The sequence below is a fragment of the Phyllopteryx taeniolatus genome, chromosome 1 (assembly GCF_024500385.1).
Source record: "Phyllopteryx taeniolatus isolate TA_2022b chromosome 1, UOR_Ptae_1.2, whole genome shotgun sequence".
In the NCBI taxonomy this organism is placed as follows: domain Eukaryota; kingdom Metazoa; phylum Chordata; class Actinopteri; order Syngnathiformes; family Syngnathidae; genus Phyllopteryx; species Phyllopteryx taeniolatus.
In genome coordinates, this window is record NC_084502.1 from 14,197,562 (window position 1) to 14,212,096 (window position 14,535).

A 14,535-nucleotide genomic window follows, 5' to 3' on the forward strand; every position below is an offset into this window, starting at 1 on the left:
AATGTGAATTCCAAAGGAAAAAAATTAACACTCGTCACCCGAAGCGAGCCAGATAGATTTGAACAAGAAAATTCAGTCTTATGTGTGGATGCCTGTTGTGATAATGAGGAAGACTAATGAATATTCATAAGCTTGTTTTATACAACAACAACAAAATTAAATAACAGCCTCATCGCCTGCAAGAAAATGGTTTTCCAAAATGTTGCCCGAGACAAAAAAAAGTTGATAGTGTTCATCCAGGAGCCGTTTTGTGTCTGCGTAATAGAGACGAATCCCACCAAGTTTCGCAGAGGCCTGCAGGCACGTGGCAAATCTTTCGCTGCTGCGAAGCAGGCGGATGGACAATGCATATGTTTCATCGACGGCAACATCTCCACGCCGCGTTGTTCGTGCGCCATACACACCACAAATGACTGTCACAAACGCTATAGCAGATGGTAATGGACCCCTCTGACTGCGAGGGCTTGGAACATATCACATTTATGGCGGCAGCGGACGGGCCGGCGAAAAGTTCCACAGGTGTTGCGGCGACAGAATGGCTCTCGCACGGCTTGGCCGAGTTGAGGAATGCGCAGCTGCGTGTTGCCGATATGGAGAGGGGGATTCACAGCTCGGTTTGGTCATTTAAAACAACTTTGCAGCTTTTTACAGATGTGTTCATCGGAGGCATTCATAATTTGCTTCAAGGCCTTTTTGTGTCAATGACACTTGAACAGTTTACACTTCCTCGCCGACGCTGCGCGCATGACAAATGTCTCCATTCTTTTCCCTGCGAGGTTTCTGGGTTAGGCATTAAAGTATCATCTTGTGCTACTTATCGGAATGAATGACAGGAAGCGCAGCTCAATCTTGCTTTTTCAACGCCGGCTTTGTGGTCGCCACCTTTGCCAGTGAGAAAATTTGCCACCGCCTGCCGTCACCGCATAATAAAGCGGCGTGCCAGGTACAGAGCAATGTCTCGCGCCACAATTCATCGGCAGGAAGGTTAACGGGCCTCTAGCCACTTGGAAAAGCATAGCAGACGGAAAGGTCACTTATAGGATAAATGTCGACGTCTGTGTTTTAAGAAAATGAATGTCAAGGTAAGTGAGTTGGAGAATTAGAGGGCAGCGACGACGAAGAACCAATGCGGAGAAGGAGGTGCGCGTAATTAAGAACTTCAGCTTCCAGGAGTGCAAATCACGAGCGCCCTCGCTGATTAATGGCTGCAAAGATAATAGAACTGATGCAGGCCAGAAGGCAAAAAAGAATCAAGCTAAATGTTTGAGCAATGACTCGCTCGCTTAAAAATAGCCAGCCGAGCGGAAGGGACGCCGAGGCCTCAGCCAGCCACGGTGAGGCGAGAAAGAAAAAGGACAGATCGATACACATTGCCTCAGTCATCTGGGCATCCAGCCCACAGTAATTCAGGTGCTGTCAGAGCATAATTGAAGAATGACGCACGGGGAGTATATACACTGAGCGAGGAGATCAGGTTACGGCACGTCTGAGGAGGCCTCGGCAACCGCGACCGATACGCCAAAACCAACAGAACCTCCGCAGGAAAATGTACTGATGACCCGTTTACAAGTTAGCACTAATGAGTCACTCCTCGCCGTGATCACGAGGAAGCGAGGAGCCGCCCGAGGACTCGCGGCTGTGTGCGGGGCCAGCTAATGACTTTTGTTTCCCCTTCTTCGGTGAACTGTGGGTTGCAGCGTACATACTGTAGTTTGTCACCTTGTGCGACACAGAAGCACCGCATCAGCAGAAATGATGACATCTTCGGAACGCGCATATAGCTTGAGCCAAAATCTCCATTTTGACACGTTAACAAACCAGGCAGCAGGGTGCTTTCGACTGTGATGCGTTGTTTCCTCCACCCAGGAGGCTATGTTTTCATCACCTTCTTAGTTGGTCAGCAGGAGTTATTTTGCGCAAAACTTGAAGGGAGAAGGATTTGACCCCGATTTTGGTGGCAATATCGAGGGGGAGGAACCATTTGGTAACCTGAATCGAAGGCCACATGCCTTGCCAGCGGAACGACGTGAGTTCTCCAAGCCAGACAGCAAAGAAAAATAGTAAATAGAACATTTGAGGACAAGAAAAAGAATCCTGTATATCACTGGTGGATACTCGAGGCACGGGGGCCAGATCCGGCCCGCGACATCATTTTATGTGTCTACTTCGTGTTTCTTGCTGAAATTGTACCGGAATTGCTAATGGAGCCACTGAAAGCTAGAATGGGTCAACTCCATTTTTTTTTTTTTTTTTTTAAATTAAATGCAGAAATGAATAGAGAAAAAGCATATCTTTCAGATAAATACCGATTAGTTCCAATTCTGACATATAGAGGCAATCCATTATTTCACTCAACAGCTTTTCTTTGGGTGCCGCTGCATCTGCATGTTAGTATAATTCAATGTTGTTTATCATCTTGTTTGGACTTAGACCGCTATTGCACTTACCTGAAAATGAAACTTTAAATCCCTGTCCTGCCACATGACAAAAATGGAATAAGCCCACTCACTTCTCTGTGGCTCAGTTATCTTCAATTCTAATAATGTTGAGGAATTGCAAGCAAACCTCTTTTTAAAATAAATCGGACAATAGTTCAACAAACTATTTTCCTTTGACTTTCTGATTAGAATTTGGGTTATTCAACGATTTGTTCTGAAATAATATGCCGAGGCGATTATACATTTGATATGGTTTCACAATCATAACAAATATAAAACAAACATAAAAAAATATAACCACAATGTGGCCCATAACAAAAATCAGCTTGACACTCCTCCTGTATGTTAAACTGTTGTAGCATATATTTAAGTCGTAATCATTATTCTAGTTTTTACATTTCAATTTGAGCATCAAACACTGTTTTCTTTTCACTCCTCTGTGTATGAAGCATTATGTTGATGACAAAAATCAATGCGTATGCAAAAGATTTGCGTCTACGACCGTGTTGGGCCTTACTTGCTCTTTCAGCCTTTCCCAATATCAGCAAAAGTAAAGCAACATGTCTGGCTTGTTGCCATGGTTGCACCACTGAGCCTGAAACTTGAGCTTCGAACCCGCCACTTGTTTTGACTAAAATTGAGTCGTGACAACAACAACAACAACAACAACAAAAAGACTAGATCAGCATTGTAGCGGATTTTCTCCCATGTAACATTTATAAAAACACAGTATCCACTTGGTCACCTGACAATAATGATCAAGTGAAGAATTTAAATGAGGCTTAGTAAGCCAAATCAATTGGGGGATTGATATGCATTTTTTTTTTTTTTTTGCATTAGTGGATTATTGGTATTTTTAAACTATAGGAATATGTATTCTTCTTCTGGCTCTCTGGATTCATCGGTCAGTGGAATGATGATTCGTGACAGCAATTATGTTAAAAAGGTGGACACGTGTAAAGGTGGCGCAAACTGAAATCGATACACAAAGGCTTTCATCACAAACAGACAAGCAATCAATACTCATGGAGCACTCCAGCTTAACTTTTACTCAACTTTCTGTGGCCGTGGCAGCCGGTAGTGTGATGCATTATTCAAAAGCTAATGAGAGCAAGGGGCTATAATTGATCACGCTCTGGGTTGAATATACTGTACATGGCCTATTGCTGTGCTGCACTCCTCTTTCGTGGAACAGCAGTTGGAGTAAGTACATTTTATTGCTCATTCACACTCAGCGCCAATAGGGACTGACATGACTGCCATGCAAACTTTTAGAAGTGTGTGTGTGTGTGTGTTAACAAGTGAGAAACTTCACGCTCCGCTCACTGAATTAGGCACACCTCCATAATTCATGAGATCCAATGCAATAAAACATCATGATAATATTTTTATTGACTATTTTAAGTTTATTATTGTGTAATAGTGTGCAACATCCCTGCACTGAGTGCTAATATTTGGCTACCTTTCATGTATAACTAAATAATAAACTATTTAAGAAAATATTGGAAACACTTCTTATTAATTGAAATTGTACACTATTTCACATTACAACCACAAAAGAATATGTTGTTAAATTCATACTTTTAAGTCATTCAAAACCAATTGAAATTTAGTTCTGGGGCAATTGTAATTATTATTATTATTTTTGAATAAATTAAACTCTTTTATTGGGTGTTGTTGGAGAGAAGGTGTACCTAATAAAGTGAAGCGGTAAGTAAGAATTTTTTTTTTCTTACTTATTTAGTGCTAAATCTAATTCATTCGATCCATAAAAAATGTTGCTAAAGTTGCAATTATGGCTTTGCATTCGAAACTATATTTGGAGAAAATATTTTTTTCAACGAGTACTTTCATTCAGCATTCTTTGAATTTACAGGTGATACATCTTTTACAGTCCATCTCAATTTAGACGATGCAGCTTTATGTAACAGAGAAGTTATATACATTTGCACGTGTACCTAATAAAGTGGCCGCTGGGTGACGAGGACAAACATGTCACGACACATTTTAACTCTTCCCTTAAGTTAAAAGTTTCGACCAAACTTTGGATGAATGGATTTTTCTTCGTTTTGTTTTGTTTTTAAGCCACAATATGCAAATGTACTTCACCACTCACAGTCCTCATGGCAACAACTTACCCACACTTTCATCCACTCAAAAGTTTTTCTCCTTCCATCCACGTCCCCCACGTTCCAGTTCCGACTGCTTGAACTTCCCACGGGCTCATCAGAGACTTTTAAGCATCTCTCCAAGGTGAGTAAAATCACAATGTGGCGTCTCGGTGCTGTTTGACGCACGTCCTTCTGGCCCTGCGCCCTCCGTGCCCGGGGGACACAACACGAGTGGGGGCCAGGCAAAGGTGGAGAAGAAGCGCCCCCCCCCCCACCCACCCACCCATGAGAGTGGCGCACGGTCGAGGAGAGGCGGCGCCCCAATCCAAGCCGTGGGAGTCTGTTAAAGGGCGGAGGAGGGTGCCGAAGGAGTACATCCGCGGGGCCCGTTTCCCTCCGCCGCGGACCCGCTCTGTGACCTCTGTGGCTCGGCTGCAGCCGGTCCACACTGCCCCAGTCTCCCCTCCGGCCGTTTGCTCCAGATAAGAAGTCATTATCTGCACTGCCTGCATAATCATTGGACGGGGCTTCACCTCGCGGCCGGCCTCTCGTGCACGCAGTCACGCGTGACCGAGGAGAGGGGACATTTTCTCCGAGGATGGATGGAGATGACGTGCCCCCCACCCCCGCTCGCTCCAGCCTCCGCCAATAGCTGGACATGTGTGTCATCAATAGTCTGCAAGCTGCGGGAAACTTGGAGAACCTCGAGCAGGGTCACGCAACACGGATGAAGTCTGTGCTCAGCTCGTGGGGCCTTCATAGGGGCCCCCTTGCACCCTTTTTGAGATACATAAATAGCCAGAGTATTTTTCACAGCGACAATGCCAACTTTCATTTGCATCATACAGGCCCACATTGATGCAACTAATGGTTTATGCAAATCAGCGGAGGCGCCTCAGCTTGGGTCATGTGAAAGGCACACTTAATGGGGTCAGAGGGCATGACAGCTGGTATTTAGAAGCAGTTAGAAGTTCAGCAGCAGCAGATTTGTAATTAGTCCTGAACAAATGCACAAACGGAGATCAAGAAGTTGGAAGTGACTGCATGAGTTTGTCCTCCTCCGTTTTTATTTCCAGCACAACGAAGCAAAGCGGGAGCGATATCATATTCATTTACTGAACACAGGGTTAAGGTTAAAGCATCAAACACACACGGACATTTTCTCCGGGCTACGCAAACATCAGCATGTGAGGATTGGAGTACACCTACACAAGCTAATGTGTTCCAATACAAGAGGTTTATCAACAATCTATAACGTAACACAAACTATGTATGTATAAATCTACTTATGCTTGTACAGCCGATAAATTTGCTGATTCTATTATTATTATTATTATTATTTTGGGTTGCTGACAGACTTCTGCTCCACACTTCAGCCCAGTTGTTGGCAATAATGGACAAGTGAGCAACAACATTAACTCCAAAAGAAGAATGAGACGAACACCAAAGAAGGCGGGCCAATGTGTGTGTGTGACAACTGTGATTGGCTAATGTGTGAAAAGAGGAGGGTCTTGGTTTTATCATGTAAATCGACAAGTTTCATGTAAGGCCTGTTACACGCATCAGGATTTTTCATCCCATCCATCAATTCATTTTCTGTAGCGCTTATCCTCATTAGGGTCGCGGGCGTGCTGGAGCCTTTCCCAGCTATCTTCAAATCTTAATTTAAAAAAAATAAATAAATAATCAAATTTGTAATAAATTATTATTATTTTTTATTTATTTATTTATTATTATTTTTTTTTTACTTGTTACAGACACCACACATGAAGATAAAAATTCTGCCATTAAATTGATTCGGTCATATTGTGTGCGGTGTGCTCTGATAATCTCAACACAGAACACCACACACACAAAGATTCTATTCCGTTCACATGTAGGAACAAGTCCTCCGATGCAGAAATGTTACATGATCGTACCTGACCTCACAAAAACGAAGCAGAGCACACACTTCCGGATATGTCAATTTGATCCTTGATGAGCCCTACTCTTTTTGTGAGGAGACGCTCGTGGTGAAAAAAGGCAAGAAATTGTGTTTCCAGGATGAGTGCTGCACAAGTTCACCTGGCTGAGGTATTTCATGGAGACAAATTCAATAAATTCTCATTTGATATTTTTGTCTAGTTGATGTTCATGCTTTGATTTAAAAAAAAAAAAAAAAAAAAAAAAAAAAAAAATCAATCAGAAGTCGCTCACCAATTACTCAGTACTTGAGTCGTTTTTTCCACTGAATACTTTATTCTTACTCAATTAATGATTTGGAGGACTAATTTTTCTCAAGTAACAGTACTCTTATTTAATGACAATGTATCTACGCACCGCTGCTTACTGTACAACATGAATGTATGCATTTTAAGTGCACAATAAAATATGTTCAAGCTCACGTGTATGTTTGTATTAATGTGTATAACAATACTATTATCAATAGTCTTGTTACTGTTAAGAAAGGCTAATGACCCATTATTAAAAATGAATACAAATACTGGCCTTTTTCTATGAACTGTAATGTTTTCTTTCAGTAACACTTAAATGTACTTTAGCCATTACAAAATACTTCCATTGGTAATGAACACCTTGGAAAGTGGATTCTCTGAGCCTAGAAATATGGCCTCAGCTGCGCGACTTAATGGGATTCTACAGGCAGAGATGTGCTGAATGACTGAGTGCAATAGATGCATTTGCATGGGGCGCTGATCCATCTTCACGTCAGCTCCGAGGTTACTCAGGGTTCACACGCCTGCTTGTTTCTCTCCTGCACACTCGATAAATAAATCTCTGCAGCGCTCTGTTTACCTCCTGAATATAAATTTGTTTGCAGTCGATCGAAGGCCTGTGCGGAGGTATTAGAAATTGTATTTCGGTAATGGCTTTCAGCAGAGGGTGGAGGGAGGAGGGGGGCGTGTGGGTATGCGAGGGTGGGCTGCAAAAGAAGAGGAGAGGGGGCAAAACAGGTGTAAGCAATCTCTATTCTCTCTTATGCAAACAATCTCGAAAATAAAATGCAACAGTCTCAAACGCCGAAGGGGCCGAATGCATTCAAATGACATTTAAAAGGATGTAACCTTTTTATCTTGTAGGACAACAACAGCAATCCCTGTTTGATCTGAAGCACCATATGTTTGATTAGCATATTTGAAGTGCACGTTTCCGCAACAAAAGCTATAATGTCACACTTAGATTGCTGGTGGAAAAAAGTGTTTCAAGGCGAAGCTTTCCCCCAAAACACACATTTGGCGATACAGATGGTAACAATTTATGTGAAATGCACCTGATGAATTCATTTTTATTAGATTCCATGGACACACGTTAGGCCTCCCAGAAGTAATAATATAAATATTATTAATAAAATATTAGATGGCACATTGGGCTGGTGGTAACAACATATCCACATCACAAATCTGAGCTTGGAGATTCCAATCGAGGCTGCAGCCTTCCGAGGTGGCGTTTCTGCTCCGAGTGCTTGTGTGGGTTGTCTCCAGGCAACGGCTTCCTCCCCCATTCCAAAAACATGCACGTTAACTTCACTGAAGACGCTAAATTGTCCACAGTGAATGTGAATGGCTGTTTGTTTCTAAGTGCCCTGCAATTGGTTGGCGTCCAGTCCGGGGTGCACCGTGCCTCTTGCCCAAAATGAGCTGGGACGGACGGGCTGGAGCCCACCCGCAACCACAATGAGGATAAGCAGTACAGAAAATGGATGAATGGATAGAATTATAGGTTTAAAACACATGACGTGCCCTGCCATATTTTCGGAGTTCATGCAAATTTCCACTAGCCCATGAAAAAAATTACAAAACAATAATTCAATCATGCATATTTCATATTTCATATTCAACCATCCTCAAGGACCAGGAAAAGCACTGCTTTTCTTTTAAGGTTCCCTAATTGATAGTCACGTGTTTGAGCACTTTTAAAGAAAATGCATGTCTTTAGGAAAGGCAATAACGTAAAGCACGTCATGTACAAAATATTCGACCAATCCAATTAAGTATGGCGTTGGGGGTGTATTATTGTACAAATAGAGCAGCGGTATTATAGACATCGATTCATGGCTCTTCTTTGGCATCCCAGCACTCGCATGCAATTTCTGAAGGAATGAGTCGTCTAGCCATTGTTTAGACTGGAGCCGAGTCAAACGCGGTGGCACTTGGGTGGCTGTGTCAGGACCAAGAAGGAGGGAGCCAATATTGACGGATCCCAATTTATTTAGCCTCTAGGCTCCGATGTGCGTCAATAGGTTTTTGAGCTCCCGAACGTTCGCAGAGGCGCACACAGTTAGACTTCATTCCGACACATAATGTCAAGTGATCTTGACGCTCACAAGACTGAGAATGAACCCCTGTTGACAGACGACCATCCCCAGCCACCAGAGAGGTCGATCACTGTTCATGCACTTCCAGCGACAGGAATATGACAGCTATCTATGCACGATCAAAAAGCCCATTTTACCAGACATCACCAGAAAGCAGGAACATGTTGAAGGGACAGGGAGGGCTCAAGCAACGACAAATAGAGAGAAATGGTTAGAGTGGCGCTGAGACTCCACCATTGACCGGTGGAGAGGTGGCCGTGTGTGATTGATGGAGCATGTCTGTGTTTTCCAAATATTGACATTTGTGAGTAATAGTGATGTCAGAGGGAAGGTGTGGTGAGCCCACACACAATCACACAGGAAAAATCACCTTAAAGCCACAATAATACCAGAACGGGCAAATTATACTCATTTGGATTCCAACCAAAATCAAATTTAGATAGAGTGGAGTAGATGGGTAGGTAGATCGGTTAATGGATATACAGATCAGTATAGGGTTAGGATTAGGTTAGATTTTATTAGGGCCATGCCACAGGTGAGCTGGAGCATATCCCTGCTGACATCGCGCAAGAGGCGGGGTACACGCTGGACTGGTCACCAGACAATCATAGGTCACATAGAGACAACCTGAAATTAGCCACCAGTCACATTCATACATAAGGACAATTTAGAGTCTTCAATTAACCTAACATGCATGCTTCTGGAATGTAGGAAGAAGCCACAAAAGCACAGGGAGAAGATAAGGCTTTGCGATCGCCACTCCAAAACATTGACTTTGTTATCCCTAAGCCACTTTGAAACCAGTTTGGGAGTATACTTTGGGTCATTGTCCATTTGGAGGATACATTTGCACCCAAACTTGAACTCCTTGTCTGATGACTTCAGATGTTAGTTCAGTATTTCCATATGTTCTTTCCTCATGATGCCATCTATTTTAGGATGTGCACCAGTCCCTCCTGTAGAAAAACAACCCCACAACATGATGCTGCCACCCCCGTATTTCACAGTTGGGATGGTGTTGTCAGGCTTGCAAGCTTCCCCCCCTTTTTCCTCCAAATGTAACGATGCTCATTATGGCCAAACAGCTTTTTGATGTTTCTATTGGAGTAATGGCTTCTTCCTGGCAGAGTGGCCTTTCGGTCCATGTCGGTACAGTACACGTTTCACTGTGGATAATGAGACACTCTTACCAGCTTCAGCCAGCACCTTCACAAGGTATTTTGCTTTTGTTCTTGGGTTCATATGCACATTTCAGACAAAAGCACATTCAACTCTGGGACACAGAACCCGTCTCCTCCCTGAGCGGTGTGATGGCTTGACATTCCCATGGTGTTTGCACTTGCGTATAATTGATTGAACAGATGAATGTAGCACTTTCAGGCCTCTGGAAATTGCACCCAAGGATGAACCAGACTTGTTTAGGGCTACAAAATCTCTTCCTGATATCATGGCTATTATGATTCGACATTCCCGTGATGTTACACAAAGAACCAGTGTGTTTTTGTTGTGCCTTCAAATGCCATCTCTCATGAACTCAAATCTTGTCAATAAACCTATGAGAAGCTTCCAAAGACATGACCTCATCATCTGGGTTTTCCCAGATTTTTTTAAAGCCTTAGTAATCTTACTGTATGTAAACGTCTGACTCTGAAGAATGTTTTCAGCAATTATCTTCAAACTTGTATAATGTATTTAGAAACAAATCTTTGGTAACATGTTTACTCTATGACCACCCCCACCCTTCCACAAAGTTGGTAGGGATCAGTATGGTATTATTTGTCTAATACTTCTCACTGTGCAACAATGTATTGAATTGAAGACTTGTAATAATTGTCTTTTTCCTCATTGTTGAATGGAGTCTGCCATAATACGTAAGACATAATCATGATTCTAACCAGGTACTGTGCAAACGGCCGATAAGTGTAGATTAGCACACTTTCAGGCTCGGCCATGTGCTAAGGAAGCAGCGCCCGGCAAACACTGCCATCTTTTCACGATGACCTGCCGCGCTCCACGGCCTCAGAGAGCCAAGAGGCTCGGAGTTGACGCAGCCCCAAACATGATGACAACCAGCCATCAGTCATCTTCCCCCCGAGCTGCTGCCTGTTTCCGGGGTTCTGACTGTGGGAAATGAGCAGGGTTAAACATGAAACGGGAGGAAATGTTTATCATTGCAGTGTGTGTTGTTTCTCGCCGCAGGGAAAGAGAAGGAGAGGTTTTGTTTGTTTTTGTGCACGTTCACTGTGCACATCAGTGGTCCGCTGGGTATGCAAAGTTAATATGCTGATAGATAATGAGCCTATTAATTAGCTGCAGCCTTTAACTTCAAATATCAGTTTATTTAGCATCATTCTTAGTTTATTTGTACAGGTTTAAAAAAAATAAAAAATAAAAAAAACTCACATTTACCCTGTTTTTATATATTTTCTATATATCCTGTTTTTTTCCAAATCCTTGTTGAACTCTATATTTGTAGTGATACCAAAGGCTGTACTAATTGTTCCCATGGAAATACGTGTAATTTCATAATAATTTCCCTTGAAGTTCATTTTTATTCAGCATCTTTACAAAAAAATCTCAATTAAAATATGAGACCAAGTTTTAGTGTTCAGCAGCACAGAATGGTTTTAATAACTGCTTATCAGACAACCAAAAAACAATATTACAGTCTCAGGAATATTCAACTTTAGCCTCTAGCAAAAAGTGATGGTGTCGCCATCTCTCTGTTCACCTTGTGAAGTGTTTGAGCAGTAAGCTTTCCCACTACAACTGGCCTTTTTATGGATACTTATCAAGTGTTGAGCTGTTCATGCACACTTTTTGAATGATAAATTACGAAATCACAAGTTGTTGAACAACATATTTTTCACGTTAACGGAGTTCTAAGATCAGTGGTTAGTATGTTCCAGGTGGGATTAATTTATATAGCAGAATAAAAGCAAATGACTTTTATGGGATGTTAAAGGTTTCACAACACTGTCATATATGACAATTAATAAATTGTATTTGGGTTTATAATCTCTCGGGATCTAAAAGGGAGGACACAACACTAGCAGATTACCGAGGAGTCCGGCTGGCCTGCGTTGCGGGCTGCTTCAACGCCGAGTGAGCGGCAGCAAAGGGCAAGAAAAAAGGACGCGTGTCAATGCAAAACATTAACATCAGACTTACAAATAGATTTGAGCCACTTTTACAAGACCCTGGCCGAGAATGCTCATCCCCCACCACTCCTGAAAGGTATGAAACAAAATCATACAAAAAAAAAAAATGGCACCCCAAACGTTAATAGTTTGTGATGGAGCTGTCAAGGATGTGAAACGTTTTTGCTGTGAGAAGAACACCAAAGTACTGTGTTTTACCAATGACATGGTGTCTGATATCTCTAAAAAAAAAAAAAAAAAATCCTGGAGAGCACGAATCAGCACCCAACTGTGAAATATGTCATTATACACACAGGGGCCATGGATGTTCTCAAGCACCAATCAGAGGTACTCAAGCGAGATTTCATTGATCTCCTAACAAAAGTGCAATGTTTGGATGCTGAGGTTTATATTAGTGGACCTCTCCCCCATTTGTACAATTTGGAGATGAACGTTTCTCTAGGCTGAGTCAATTAAATAAGTGGCACAAAGAAGTTTGTACGGCACTATCCGTGAGTTTCATTGACAATTTCTGCATTTTTGGGGAGCGCAGACATTTTAAAAGGCAGACAGTTTCTGTCTAAATAGACAAAGGGTTAAGTTATTGGCTGCCAACATTTTTAACTGTGTACGTCATTCAGCAGCCCAAAAAGAAAACGCTGGCCTTGGTGACACGGCTGAAGGGCAAAAAGATGCAGTTGTTTCCAAACAATCGGAGGAACAGGAGATGACAAGGCACAGACGGATCGAACAGGGTCATCGAAACAATTGGAGGAGCGAATGACAAATGAGATGACGTTGAATCGCCCACACCCCTCGCTGCCCCATTAGACCAAAGCCCAATGCAAAACTCACTCTATACTAGCCTAAATTCTCTGCTAGGTGTGACGGAAAGGATGAAGACGATTGTCAATATTGTAATCCAACGCGCACCATGCCAAGATCTTTACACCCCCCCCCCCCCCCACCCACCCACCCCCACCCCTCGCCTAAAACCACCATCCACTAAGATGCGAAGTGCCCCTCCTCCACCCATGAAGAACCTTATCTGCGAATCTGACTGATATCTGCGGGGTCTTTTCCAAAATAAGTCAGACCCCTACGGAGATCAGACATTTTTGATCCCTGTAATTACAAGGTACAGGAAGTTGGTCAAATAAATATGGCACAAAACAAGTAGAACTACAAACTTAGTGAGGATGAAATGTGAATCTATCAAACCATTGTCTCCAGTTATCTCTGCGAGACTAGCTCTTTTCAATATCAGGTCACTGGGTAATAAATCAATGTTGATCAATGACATCATTACAACCTATGATCTGGACTTATTGTTACTAAATGAAACGTGGTTAACAGAAAGTAGCTGTAATACCATTTTAAACGAGGCGACACCAGCAAATTTGAATTTTATGAACAATTGTCGAATAGGGAAAAAAGCCGGTGGTATTGCTGTTATTTTTTAAGTCATTATTTCAGTGTAAAGAAATTATACTGGGTGATTTTAGCTCTTTTGAATATCTCTGTTTTTTAGTTAAAGGTGACCTAAAGGTTATTGTTTTAATAATTTATAAGCCAAGATACAATAGAACATTTATGGAGGACTTTTCAGAACTGCTCTCAGTTATTTGTACAGACTAGAACTATTTTGTCATAACAGGAGACTTTAACATTCATGTTGACAATAACATGGGCGGGGGGGGGGGGGGGGGGGGGGGGGGAATTAAAGAACTCTCTGCTATACTAGACACATTTGAGTCCAACCCACACTCAAGGTCACATCTTAGACCTGGTCATCTCTAAGGATGTTAAAATTAGATCAATTGACATTAAGGATATGGCTATTTCTGACCATTTTTGTGTATTCTTTGAATTACAGATTCTTCCAAAAGTTCAGACAACCCAATCTATTAAGAAAAGGTACATAAATGAGAGTACCGCCACTAAGTTTATGGAGACCATTGCTGTGCCACAAACTGTGAATGCTGAGACAGTTGATGAACCTTTGGATAATTGAATCTGTAAAATCTCAAATGTCATGACTGCTGTCGCTCCTATTAAAACTAAGACAATCTCGAGGTGACCTAGAACACCGTGAAGGAGCACAATGATGGTAAAGACCTCTAAATCAAAGTGTAGGAAAGCAGAGCGTAAGTGGAGAAAAACTCAACTCCGAATTGACTATGACCTCTACAGACAGTCTTTGTAATTTTAACCAAGAGTTAGTCAGGGCTAGACAGCAACACCTTTCTGAAATCATCAGTAAGAACTTCAACAATACTCGCACTCTGTTTGCTGTGGTTGACAAGCTCACAACCCCCCTGAATCAGATAGCTCCAGAACTCCTAACAGCAGATAAATGCAATGAATTTGCTTGGTATTTTAGTGAAAAAAATACAATCCATCAGGTTAAATATTAGCACAAATCAGAAAAATGATCAAATGATACTACATCAGAAGCCACCCAGGAAAAAGTCTATTACCATGTCAGAATTTGACCAAAAAACTGTAGAGAAAAGGGTTCAGCAGCTGAAACC